This window comes from Pteropus vampyrus, unplaced genomic scaffold, assembly GCF_000151845.1.
Source record: "Pteropus vampyrus isolate Shadow unplaced genomic scaffold, Pvam_2.0 Scaffold324, whole genome shotgun sequence".
Classification (NCBI taxonomy): domain Eukaryota; kingdom Metazoa; phylum Chordata; class Mammalia; order Chiroptera; family Pteropodidae; genus Pteropus; species Pteropus vampyrus.
Window position 1 is genome coordinate 547,638 of NW_011889105.1, and position 12,985 is coordinate 560,622.

At 34.9% G+C, this 12,985-nt stretch overlaps 1 protein-coding gene and 1 pseudogene across 3 annotated transcripts in view; both read right to left on the reverse strand.

Annotated features, from left to right (window-relative positions):
- The window catches only part of PCSK5 (proprotein convertase subtilisin/kexin type 5), a 421,776-nt gene that overhangs the window by 272,130 nt on the left and 136,661 nt on the right, over window positions 1-12,985 (reverse strand). The gene's annotated exons all lie outside the window — the stretch shown is intronic.
- LOC111730615 lies at window positions 6,639-6,757 on the reverse strand (annotated as a pseudogene).

Consider the following 12,985-nt stretch of genomic DNA (forward strand, 5'->3'; position numbering starts at 1 on the left):
GTATCTACTCATATATTTATGTTCATTCCCATATATTTCCACCCTTTACTAGTTTGAATTTTATACATTCTATTATTTAGTGCAGGGGTCCCCAACCCCCTGGCTGCAGACTAGTACCAGTCTGTGGCCTGTTAGAAACTGGGCCGCACAGCAGAAGGTGAACAGTGGGCCAGCAAGCAAAGTTTCATCTGTATTTGCAGCTGTTCCCCAGCACTAGCATCACTGCCTTGGCTCCACCTCAGATCATCAGGCATTAGATTCTCATAGGAGCACTGGTCTCTGGTGCCAAAAAGGTTGAGGACTGCTGATTTCATGGTTATCCTAAGGATTTGATCATGGGTACCTAATAGCACCAAGGCTAAAGTCATCAATACTTTTCTCAACTCTGATTAACCATCTCTTGACATATTAGTTCCCCAGGATTATAGTTATTCACTGGATTTTTTAACTCTAGAAATTACTCATTACTGTTACTAATTTAAACAATCAATGTTTACTTAGCCTTACGAAAGCATTCTTTATTTCTTTTTGAAGCTCACACTTCCTTATGGAATCAATGATTTCTTTCTGAAGAACATTCTATAAATGTAACCTTCAAAGAGTCTTTTGATAGCCTCAGAAAATGACTTTATTTTACTGTTGTTTCTGAAAAATAATTTCTTTGAGTATAGAATTCTAGACTAACAGCCCTTCAAAGATGCCATTCCACTATCTTTAGGTTTCCATTATCTCTGGTGAGAAACCAACCATCTTGGCAATCTAGTTTTCTCTGGCTGCTTTTCAGATCTTTTGTTTTTTTCTACTATGAAGGCTCATTAAGAAGTTGTATACATGGATTAAAAAAAAAACTATTTTTTGAAATTCCTAAACCTACTTTAATGTTTAAATTTTCAGAAGTATTAGCTAGCATCTTCGAAAACTGCTTTTACATCATTCTCTAGTTCCTCCCATCAGAATCTCAATTAGACATTTATTAGATCTTTTCACAATATGTTAATCTTTCATCTCACTTTCAGGCTTTCCAATCTTTCTCTCTCTAGGCTTCATTCTGTATAATTTGCTCAGTTCTATATTTCACTTATCCTATCTTCAGCCATGACTAATCTATTTAGTCCATTCATTGCATTACTCATTTAAATTATTTCATGTTTCTTTTTTTTGAAGTTCTTTTTCAAATGGGCCTGGTTAATTCTGATGCTCTCTTTTTCTTAAAACACTTTTCAATATTCACATCTTGATGTATAAAAATTATATTTAATAATACTAAGACATGTTTCTCTAATTTGACTATTTTTGCTGCTAGTGTGTTTTCCCCATATAGTTGGTGAATTGTCCATTTAGGAGGTCATGCTGTTTGGGCTTTTATCTGGGTGAATTCTTTGAGGCTGATAGAGAAAACTCACTGTTCTAGAGAAGATTTAAATTTGTGTCTACCACATATCTGAATGTACACCATCCAGGACTTAATCTAACCTAATCTAAAATTTGGGCCATACAAGTAATATAAATTACAGGTATAAATTCCATGACTGCAGTTAGTAATTCTTAAAGGGTAGTTATTTATCTGCTTGTCCCATCTACTACCTAGATTGGAAAATCAAATATGTCCTCTGTCGGTTTTCTTTTTTTATAGTTAAGGTACTGAATATGGTGCCTCGGGGATTCTGTTTTATGCAGAAGTCTTCTCTTACCCCCACTGGATCAAGATTTTGTTTCCTGCCATCCCTAGGCTTTTAAAAATCCAGCTCCAGGACGGCTGGGATTAATTGCTCACTCTGGAAAATACCAAGTGTCCATCTATTGACCACCTAAGTTTACAGATTTCAGCTTTCTCAGAGAAATATTCTTGGTATCCCATTAGCTCAACCATGCACTAAAAAGTTAATATTTTCACAGGAGCTTTAGATGTACTATAGTAGAAAAGATTTAATTGAATATCTATTTTACCATATTGTTAAAAAATGGAAGAACTAACTTGGTTCTGTATTCTGAAAATGCAATAAAGCCCTGCACGTATTTTGTGCATAATTAATGTTCAGTGAATGCTCCTAAGTGAAGAATCCAGTGACTATTTCTTTATAAAAACATTTCTTCTAAAGATTTATGCACATTGCTCCACATCATAATGAATGAATCATTTTGGGGAAACAGAGAAGTTATCACTCTCTTGCTGACACATATATTTTAAATATCAGGTAAATAATATATTGCTGCATATGGTAATTGAAGGTCCAAATTGCTAGCTCAACTATATTTAAACAGCCTACTCTCTTTAGATGACAATGATCATTAATTACCCCAAGTAAAATCATTTTTTTTTATTTTTTATATCTTAGTTGTACTCAATGTTTTGACATGAATTTAAAATAGATCACAGAATGACAGATATCATCATGACTCATCATGACCTGCTCAAGTATGTAAATAAGATTCACTTTTTTTCTTCGCCCAAAGAACAAAGGTGGTCAGCAACAATATTCATGATGTCAGTTAAATTGAATATCTATTTTCTAGATAAAGTTACAGAACAGAACAAATTCGGTATTTCAGATGTATTTTTTTCAAAGGTAACAGAGTAAGAACATTTAGTATATTTTCTGCATAAGGGAAAAATTTTAGATTTTAGTCCAAAAAACAAAATACTCTTTATATTATGCTCTGATCCACCTGCAGCTAAGTATGAACTTTACTAGCCAACTCCCACGTAATGCCCCTTGGAAAATTAGTCACCTATAGCTTTCTTACATATGTGCATAATATTACTAAGACACGTATTTTTTTGAGACGTCCAGAAGATAACCCAATTATGGAAATGATAAGGATATCTAGATCAATGACTGGATATCATGTCAAATAAAGTGAGTGTAGACAAACTAGCAATTAAAAATGCATCACTTCTCTGATTCTCTTAAGAATATTGTCATTGCTGCCAGGACCCAGTAAGTGTAAGATGTTTTGTTACATAATTTTTACTTGAATAAACCATTTTATTTCTTAAAGAGCATCTTGATTTAAAAATCATTTCAGCATTTACTATTGCTTTTCTTACTTGGAAAACAAAGTTTTCTCATCTGCTCCATTACCTGTTTCCAATAATAAATCATTGTAATTAAAGGTCTTAAGTTTTACCTGGGCTATCTGATTAAAAAGAAGTAAAATCAGACAGTGCCTGATTTCAATATTATAATTTCTATAATATTGAGAATATATGAACTTAAGTGAAGTGAGTATAGAATACAAATTCATGGGGTCCATTATGTCTTGCTAGTTGGTAAAATACTGCCTTCACTCCTTTTGCTTTCTCCCAGTCCTCCAGTCATACTGGTTTGTGCACCTTTTTCTTCCATAATAGTAGGGATGGAAATATTAACTTGAGATTTACCACAGCTCTAAAGATAAGATGTAAGCTCAGCAACGAATCTGAGACAACAGGACACAGTCAGGAGGTCTCCCTTACAGTTTCCACTGCATTGCTTGAAAATCAAAATTCTACTTGTATGGAATCAAGTAATGGCGACTTGGAGAAAGATGGCTATTTCATTTTTTTCTCGGAACAAACATCTGCAGCTGTTCATGGATTCCATCTACCCCTCACTGTTTCTATTCCTTTTTGAAATCTGGTGTGTGCATTCTCTTCAGCATTTTTTCATTTTGCTTAAATCTAAGTGAAAACCTTCCATTTAAGTCTATCTAAAAAGCCCCCTTAGAAATAGAGAAAGGAAAGTAAGAAATAATGTATTTGATGTGTTCTCCAACAAATCACTTAGAACTGATATTTCCGACTACTGATATTATCCTTGATAATATTACCACTTGATGTTTATATCACACACTCTAGTTCTGAAAGTATTTTTGCCTCATCTGATTCTCACTTCGACCCTGAGAAGTAAGCAAAACAGATATTTCTTCTCTTACAAATGAGAAGATTCAGTCAGTCAGATGGTGATTGGAGGATATAAAGTGTAGCAGGGCAAAGACTAAATCTGAGTCTCCTGGGTCCTTATGTAACGCCTTTTCACTATTCCAGTAAGACTCACAGGGCCCACATTCCTAAGTCTTAGAATGATTGCCAAGATTTCATGACTTCTTTGCCTGCTATCCTCCTTATCTTGTAAGGTAGAGGCAACTTTCTTCCTTCATTATTATTAATGCAGGATATTTGACAGTGTTTTATAGAATCTCCATGATAAATTATTCAACTTGAGCTAGAAGGAGGAAATGCTAGGAATCTTAAAAATGAAAACTGAAGAAGAATGGAAAAATATCTGGAAATGGATTTTCACCCTGTCTTCAGTGAAAAACTTACTGAAGCTCAAGAAACATATTAGGAGATAAAAATAAAAGGATAAATTAAAAATTTTAAAAAGCAAAAAAGAAATTACAGAGTCCATTTTTTGGTGATTAGTTTTTGTAAGACAATTAAGATAATAGCTTCTGAAGTGACTGTAATTATATATGGTCCCTGAGGCTTCAATAATATTAATTTTTTTATTATACTAGGAAGAAACTCAGGAAAACTCATTGAAAATAACTGCTGTGGACTGAATGTTTGTGGTAATCCCCCAATTCATATGTTGAAACCCTAACTAACCCAAATGTGGTGATATTTAGAGGTAGCGCTTTGGGGAGGTAATTAGGTCAGAGCCCTCATCTTGGGATTAGTGCTCTTATAAGAAGAGACATGAGAGAACTTGCTTCCTTTTTCTGTGCCATGTGACAATACAGTAAGAAGGCAGCTACCTCCAAGTCAGGAAGAGAGACCTCGCCCAAACCAAACCTGCCAACACCTTGATCTTGGACTTCCAGCCTCCAGAACTGTAAAAAATAAATGTCTGTTTTTTAAGCTACCCAGCCTATGGTATTCTTTAGAGCAGCCTGAACTAAGACAATAACAAATAAATAGACATATACAATAATATAAGATTATATTTAGAGATACTTTGATAGCCTAATATCGAAAGAATCTTAAGCATGAACTTTAAACTATGAAGTCTTTATACTTCGCAATAGACATTGTGAATCTTCCTTTTAGCCTTCAGGAATAGATATACAATATTTAAAGAAATTAATAAAAGCGTTTGTCAACTGTTCCAAAGTCTAACAGATATGTCATAGGCAAGTCAGAAAAATGAATAATATATTTTATAGTATTAACCAGTAATAGGTAACTATTGAGAATTAGCATTAGATATATCATACATAAATGACTAGTAAGTATTTAAAAAGCAGAATATTTCTTTTGTAGGGTTAAAAGTACTATTAGTCACTAATGAAAACTTAAGAAGCTCTGTAGATTGTATTAATGTCCATTTATTGGTTTTATTATTTTACTTTATTTACATAAATTGTTACCATTAGTGGAATCTAGGTGAAGAGCATGGAGACCTCTACTATTTTTGCAACTTTCTGTGAGTTTATAATTATTTTTTAAAGTTTTAAAAGTCACTATAGGTCAGAAGAATTTGAATGGTTATTTGTAATACTGGTTGAAATTCAAAAATGATATTTAAATATACTGCTTTAAAAGTTTTTTTCTTACATCTGCCATTTTCCTTCTTCCTTATCCTCCCCAGCTTAGGCCTTTGACATTCTTGTTTTCCTTCTATGAACCCCAGCCTATGAAAAAGCTTATTTATCATTAACTGAATTCACTGTTAACCATGCTAGCCCATGTCTAAAGGAAAGAATAGCTTGGTTTATCAGAAAACCTAATTCTTTACCTTACTTCTGCTGGTCTCTCAAATATAATGAAATAATGAAGTACAATAAAACCTATCATGGGCACTTGCGTGTGTGTGTGTGTGTGTGTGTGCATACTCTTGACCAAGATAGTAACTACCTCCTTATCAATATAACTCTCTTCCTATCTTTATCTTAGGGATCAATAGGAACATCAAGGCAATAGAGAATCCCCATCAATGAAATATACTAATCATGATGATGGAACAAGGTCCTTTTTCTTGGCTCCGTAGCTAATACTCTAGATTTATCCCATCATGCCTTTTGGCTCATATTTTTGCTTTTAATGATTAGTTTTCCACGTGTTACTTGAGCTTGTTCTTATGAATTCAGATTGCCCATTACTGTCTACAGCTGCTAGTGATATCACGATGCCTTTCCCTCCGCAATGGGTCTATTAAGAGCCCATAACCCTGTTCTTCAAGCTCCCTAACCCCTATAAGAGGTTGTGTTTAGTCTTTGAAACTTTGATCTACTAGTTTTTACCCCACGTAGTTAGAGCTTTGGGAACAGCCTGATCTTAATTTCCATCGCAAATGGAAGACAAATTGTCTCCCTTACCCTTTGACTATGAATAGACAGAAATTAGTCTTTCCTGCCAATTCATTTTAGGTTTGTTCTTAGTGATCTGGGAGTCAAGTGTTTTCTCTTAAAGTTCACAAATGTGGATCTGGAGGATCCAAGCCTTCCTTAGAACTGGAGGGTACAACACAATGCCTGTCTTCTCCATTGAAAAAATGTCTGCTTTACTGGGATAAGTGCTACCTACAATTCCAGAAAATAGGAATATAACACTTTTTAAAAAACTTTTTATTTTTTAGGTGAGGCAACCCTTGGTTGACCTCACAGATTACAAGGACCTTGTCAGTTTACAATCCCTTAATTTTTTTATTTTTTTACGCCTATAGAACCTGGTCTTCCTAGGTGGTCTCCCATCCAAGTACTAGCCAGGCCTGACCCTGCTTAGCTTCCGAGATCAGAGGGAATCAGGCTTGTTCAGGGTGGCATGGCCCTAGACTAGAAAGAACATTTACTTTTTAAGTAAGCAATGAACTCTGTCAAGATGCTGGTGTCTTCTTCTTGAAATTATCAAAGCACCTCCCGAGAAATATTTTAGTTAATGATATTAGTCCTTTCCCCCATCCCTCTCTCTAGCATTCCCTTCTTCCTTTCTCAAATCCAGATAATTCACATTCTATGTCCTAAAGCTCTTCTAAGCAAGGGGCATACAAAATTGATAAATGTGAGGTTGTGATGCTCACAACCTTGGTGGAGAAGATTCAGAGTAAAGGATTAACAAAACCTTTTCTCCTCATCATGAAAAAATTAGCTTGGTTTAACTTCCTAGTTCTGTTCCCCTTAATATCTGATAAAGATGGAATCTCAGCTACCAAGCAACATTGCTTATGGTAAAAATGAACACTGGTTGGTATGCTGCCATAAACTGGGAGGTCTGTGGCTGAGATTATAAATACATGGTGAGAAGTCTTGGCTTTGGGCTTCTGAAAGCAGACACTGGAAATTGAGCATATTCTTCCTTGTGTGGCCCTGGAGGCTATATTCATAGGCTATTGCAAGAAATATTGTTCTTAAGAGTGTGGGGCTTCTATGGCAAAATGCCTTTCCCATCTACTCATGTTGCTCACTCTTGCACAACTGACATGTCACTTGGGTCATGGTGGTAGGACAGGGAAAGAGCAGAAAATAGTCCTGGGACTGGTGAGCACTCTTGCTGAAGAAATTCAGCTGATGTTGTTTTCCTACTGGTACAATGTATTTCTATCTTCTAATTACACTTATGGTCCAATGAGTTCTAGGAGTTTAACTGACCCATTGAATCTAAAACCACTGAGAGGGATGTTCTAATATTTATGCAAATAATTACCAAGTAGTGAGGTACACGAGGTACATACTAGCCAAGGTTTATGTACAAAGTGTTATATAAGAATTTCTGCTCCAAGAGTTCTGGCCTAAGGTTAGTGTTTGCGAAATTGTGTGGTATGCAATCTAAAGAAATTTCCTCTTCGCACCTGAACTAATTTTCCTGTAATTTTGCATCATCATAATTAAAAGAAAATTTCATAATTAGAACTCACTAAAGCATGGAATATAAAGTATATATTCAATGTATACGCTGAGAGACTGGAAAAAGATCTATAAAGATAATTAAAAGAATAATGACCTGTATCAAATTATAATTTTGATTTTTTATGGTCTCTTTCTATACATATTTCTTCTCTCCAAATGTATACTGAAAACTACCTCATACAAATAATTCTAAAGTGGTAAAAACAAGAAACTGGGATGCTAAAATGTACCCTATGTAGAAAATATTTCAACTTTACTTGTACTTCTGTATATAGATAAACTCCCTTTTATGACTATTATTATAATGACCTAATTAATTATAAATAATGAGACTACTTCCATGTCCTGGCCCATAATTAATTAACTTTCCTGAATCATTCATTCAGTAAATATTTGTTGAGTACCTACCACATGCTGAGGAATGTATTAGTCACTAAGGATTCAATAGTGAGAAAACTAAATATGTCATGATGTAGCTTCAAGGAACTCCACTAACCTGGAAATCCTGAATAACAGGCAATAATTCACAAGTCCATGTTCATTTAGCAGTAATCTGTTTTATGGTTCTACTTCTATTGGCTTTTGCAAAAATATTCGGGTAAAGATACCACTCAATACTATACACTGTAAAATAGGCAAAAAAATATCTGTTGTTTGCTCAAAATCAGTTAATGATTGACTTTTAGAGAAAAGTGACATTCTAAATTCTGATTTCAGTTTGTTTGAGACTCCTTCCAAATCATCAACAAACTGTAAAAACACTTCTAAAGACATGAGCCTTAAATAGGTGACTCTTACATAATCCTATTTGTCTAAAATACAGGTAAATTGTGGTCACAAAATTCTGACCCAAGTGTTCCCTTGGTGTCCCTTCTGCAATACACTTTGAGATCTGAGAAGTGGGTGGCATTTGGTCCCAGGTTACCTGGGAGGAGGTCCTAAAGTAAACATAAGTAGCTCCAACACCTTATATTCATCAAGCTATCATCATTTTAGCCTAACTGCATCAAACAACTGCTAGCCCCCTGTCTACTGAGAGCTATTCCTGGTTCTCCTTGCAGAGTTCATCAGGGCCATTTTCTCAAACACTGAAAGGTCCTCAACATTATAGAAGTATGAAACCAACAATTAAGGAATGTTCCCTCCAAAATATGTAATTTATCATAATCCCTAATTATTTAGTCAACATTTTAGCACAGGCATATTTCATTCAGAAATAACATGAGATGGGTTTTTATTATGATGGTATTTGCATGAATTTATGAGCAGGGATTGGCAAACATTTTCTGTAATGGGCTAACTTGTAAATATTTTAGGCTTTACAGAGCCAGGTAAGTCCCCCCTCCCCCCGCCCTGTTTTTTGAAGCCTTTGAAAACATAAAAACCATTCTTAACTAGAGAGTCAATGGGGAGATTTGACCCAGAGTCTGTAGTTTGCCACCTTGTGGTTTCCAGGCATGAGAGGTAAATATAGTCATAGCCACTATGTCTTCTTGGGAACCAAAAAAATACATGCTACCTTTTCCACCTCCACTTCCTATGATTTAATATTGATACTGAATGCTGTTTTATATAAATGAATCAACTCAACAAATATAAATATCTACTAATATAATAATTTCCATCTGACAGAATGCTTAATACAATGTGCGATTTAGACATAAAGTCAATGCAGGTGGTATCACTTATTTATTTTTGCAAGGTAGTTTCACTAAGGTTCTCATATTTAATTTAATTTTATCTGTCCAATAATCTTGCACTACATGTACTTTTGTCTCTATGTTATAGGTAAGGAAACTGATATTCTTACGGGTTAAGTGACTTCACCAAGGTAAGGTGGCCAGTTTACTACAAAAGGACTCTTGACACTAAGTCTTAGTGTTTCTCCAACAGTAAATGGACAAACAAAAATCATGGAAGAACACTCATACATCCTCAACCACACACACATATTTAGCAGGGCCAGAACAAAGTAATGATGACTTGAGACCTTTCCTGAGAGAAACTCTCATAAGTGTACCTTTGAAGCTATCTGCATCACCGCCCACAGGTTCTTTTCAACAGTGTACCATAATTATTGGTTTCCTAACTAAGCAAATAAAAAGGATATTCGCCAATGATCCTACCACTAATGAAATTAATGCTGATTCAGTCATCCCTGTCCTTTTCAGTGCCAGAACTTTATGTCTCTGTGTAAACATAAAATGCAAACAAATACAAGGCAAATCAAGCAAATCAATTACTTAATGATCTTTCAAAAAAAAAAAAAACAGGATTTTTTACAATCGATGAAAATAATATTTTAGAATAGCTTCCATCACACTGAAAGCTGCTGTTGAGAGAGGACCCAGAAAAGCAGGATTTAGTGAAAATGGAACAAGGCTGGCAACGTGATGGTGGCCTTAAATGAAAATGATTTGTCAATGAAATGATTCCAAATGGCCCTTGGAAAAACCAATAAAGATTTTTACAAACTGAATCCATTTATGACTCTACTAAAATTCAAATTTCATAATATTACAGAAAAACTACAACTTTGAACATGATTCATTTTTGTTTGCTATAAAAATGGCTATAGCTGCATGTTCTGTTAGATAATAAACAACATGTATTTTCATCATTTTAGTTTTATTATTTAAAATAAAACATCATTTGCAGCGTTCATTACAATACTGGCCACAATTTAAGTAGATTTATTTCTAATGTTTTCTCCCACCAATACCCATTTATCCCAATAATGAGTCCCTCCCGCACTCTCCAAACCAGGAAGGTTGTGGATTAAGTAAGAGAATAAGGAACTTGCTTCCCTCTTTTGAGAAAGCAGAAGTAGTCACAGAGATTGAGTTACTGCCATGTCCACAACTGGCTTGCTACCTTGACCTTCAATGTGTATTCTATGCAAGTCCCTTTCCATACTTTTTTCTCAGTTCACTCGAATGCATAAAACTGTTTACACCAAAAACATCAAAGTGATATTTCTCCATGAGTACGATGTGATAATAGAAAATGTCAGGGCTTGAATTGCATGCTCAGCATCAGTAAGATTTCCCTTGAAGTATTCATGCAGTTTCCTAAGTCTAGGATACGGATCTTATTATTTCCTTAGTTGACAAATTACTTGCTTTGGTGAGGTGTGAGACCACACTTAGAGACACAGGGGCAGGCCATGGCTGGAAGCCATTATGTCTGGTTTTCTTTAATATTAAAGTTAGACAATGGGACAGAGAGAAACTCCTTTTTATACCCCAAGAGAAGTGTGTTCATAGAACAGAGGTATATTTAAGGACAGAGTCACATTCTTTCTTGATCTACTACCTGAACATCTTAAAATATGAAAGAAAATATGCATTAATGCTACTAAAGTTTTAACATTCAGATTGATTCATTTTTCCAGACTCTAAAAAAAAAACAAGACAAAAGTATACTGATAGTCAAAATTTTGTTAAAGCATTTATTTATAGTTTCTTCATTATCTTCCCTGTGGAATAGTTCCAGAAAGTGTGTAGTTATAGGTGATAATCTCAGAAATAGAAAATCCTTATGATAAAATTAACCAACATTCTCTCATGAGTGAGAATTTTCCAACTCGCCCTCATCCCCATTCCTTTTATTGACAGATTTTTTTTTTCAGGTTGCAGATCACTGAATCACCAAATTGTCTCAACATTCTGACTACTTTCCAGTTCCATGCCCATCACTGAGACAGCAAGGAAGGCAATCACAGGCCAGTTTAAATCATAATGAGGTAAGAAACTCTGTGAAGGGTGGAAAAGAGATTTAAATTGCTTCGTCAGAAGAGGCATTGTTGGGCTTTGTATGTGTCCCATAACCATCAGTCGATAGCTCAGACAATCATAAAACTGTGTCCTTTTCAAAGGGAGAAAAGCAAAATGACTTGGCAAACATTTTCTTTTCCTCTCTCTCTGCCACTTTAAAATGGAAGAATTCTGGATCCTTGCTGTTAACCAAATGGCATTTACAGTTCTCAGTTGGCATGGGGCAGCTGAAAATCTAAAACGAGGAATGCTTATTCCATTTCCATTTCCATGGAGACCAGTCACCAACTGGTGAAAACAAGGTAGATCAAATTTTGAACAAGAATGCTGAAATAATCACTGTTTTAAAACTTTTCACTTGCATCAGGATGGAGAGCATAGTGTAATCTCAGGAACACAAAGATGTCTGTGTGGAGAAGCAATTCACTACTGCTTTACTGTTGCAACTCTTTTCATAACCACAATAACTACTGTATTTACATGAGTTTGGGGGGGTCATTCTTTGAAGGACAGATTGCTATAAATCCAATGAATAATCACATAGTAAAATATGAAAATTAAATGACTTTTTAAGAGATTTTTGTCAGGTAAACTTTGGAGTAATCAAGTAAACCTCAAAACGTCTTTCAAAATTTATGGTCATGGGTTCCTCTTCTATGTTCTCCTAGCAAATGCACGAGGAAAGAAATGTGATTTCCATTAAATAGGTGGACTATAATCAGTTTTCTTAAAGAAATATAGAAGGAGTACTCCATTTTTGAAATTCTACTATGAAAATCTGACTTTGAAAAGACCACTGAAATAACCATTACAGAGCAAAGGTCACCTCTGTGGCTCTTAGATAAATTTAACCTTTCCAAGAGAATTTCAGACTCATGCCCTCCTCTGTATCCCTGCCCCCTCATCCCGCCCAAATTCAGATACCATTTTCATCGTTTGAGTATTTAAAATATAAATGTTCTAAATTGGGTGGAAATCATTTCCTCCAGAAAAAAATAATGGGATGAAAAGTGTCAATGATTCATTTCACTTGCAGCTCTGTCACTAGGCATTCCTGATGACAAAATTTCTAAGTTAGCTCTAATACCATGAGTTATTATATAGGCTAGTAGGGCCTATAGTATCCTGAACATGCAGAATCCATTATCTGTAATTCTCATAGCAAATTTCAGGTAGCTATTTTGTCTCCATTTAATATACAGGAGACAATGAAGTCTCCCAATGGCAAAAAGAGTTACTCCAAGTTATTCCTACAATCATTTAACATATTTCCCCATATCATTCACAGTCATCTGGCTCAGAAACATTTCCCTATTTCTAGCTTATAACCACAATTCAAAAATGTTACCATGTCTATTTCCCATCTCGTTAATCCTAATCTC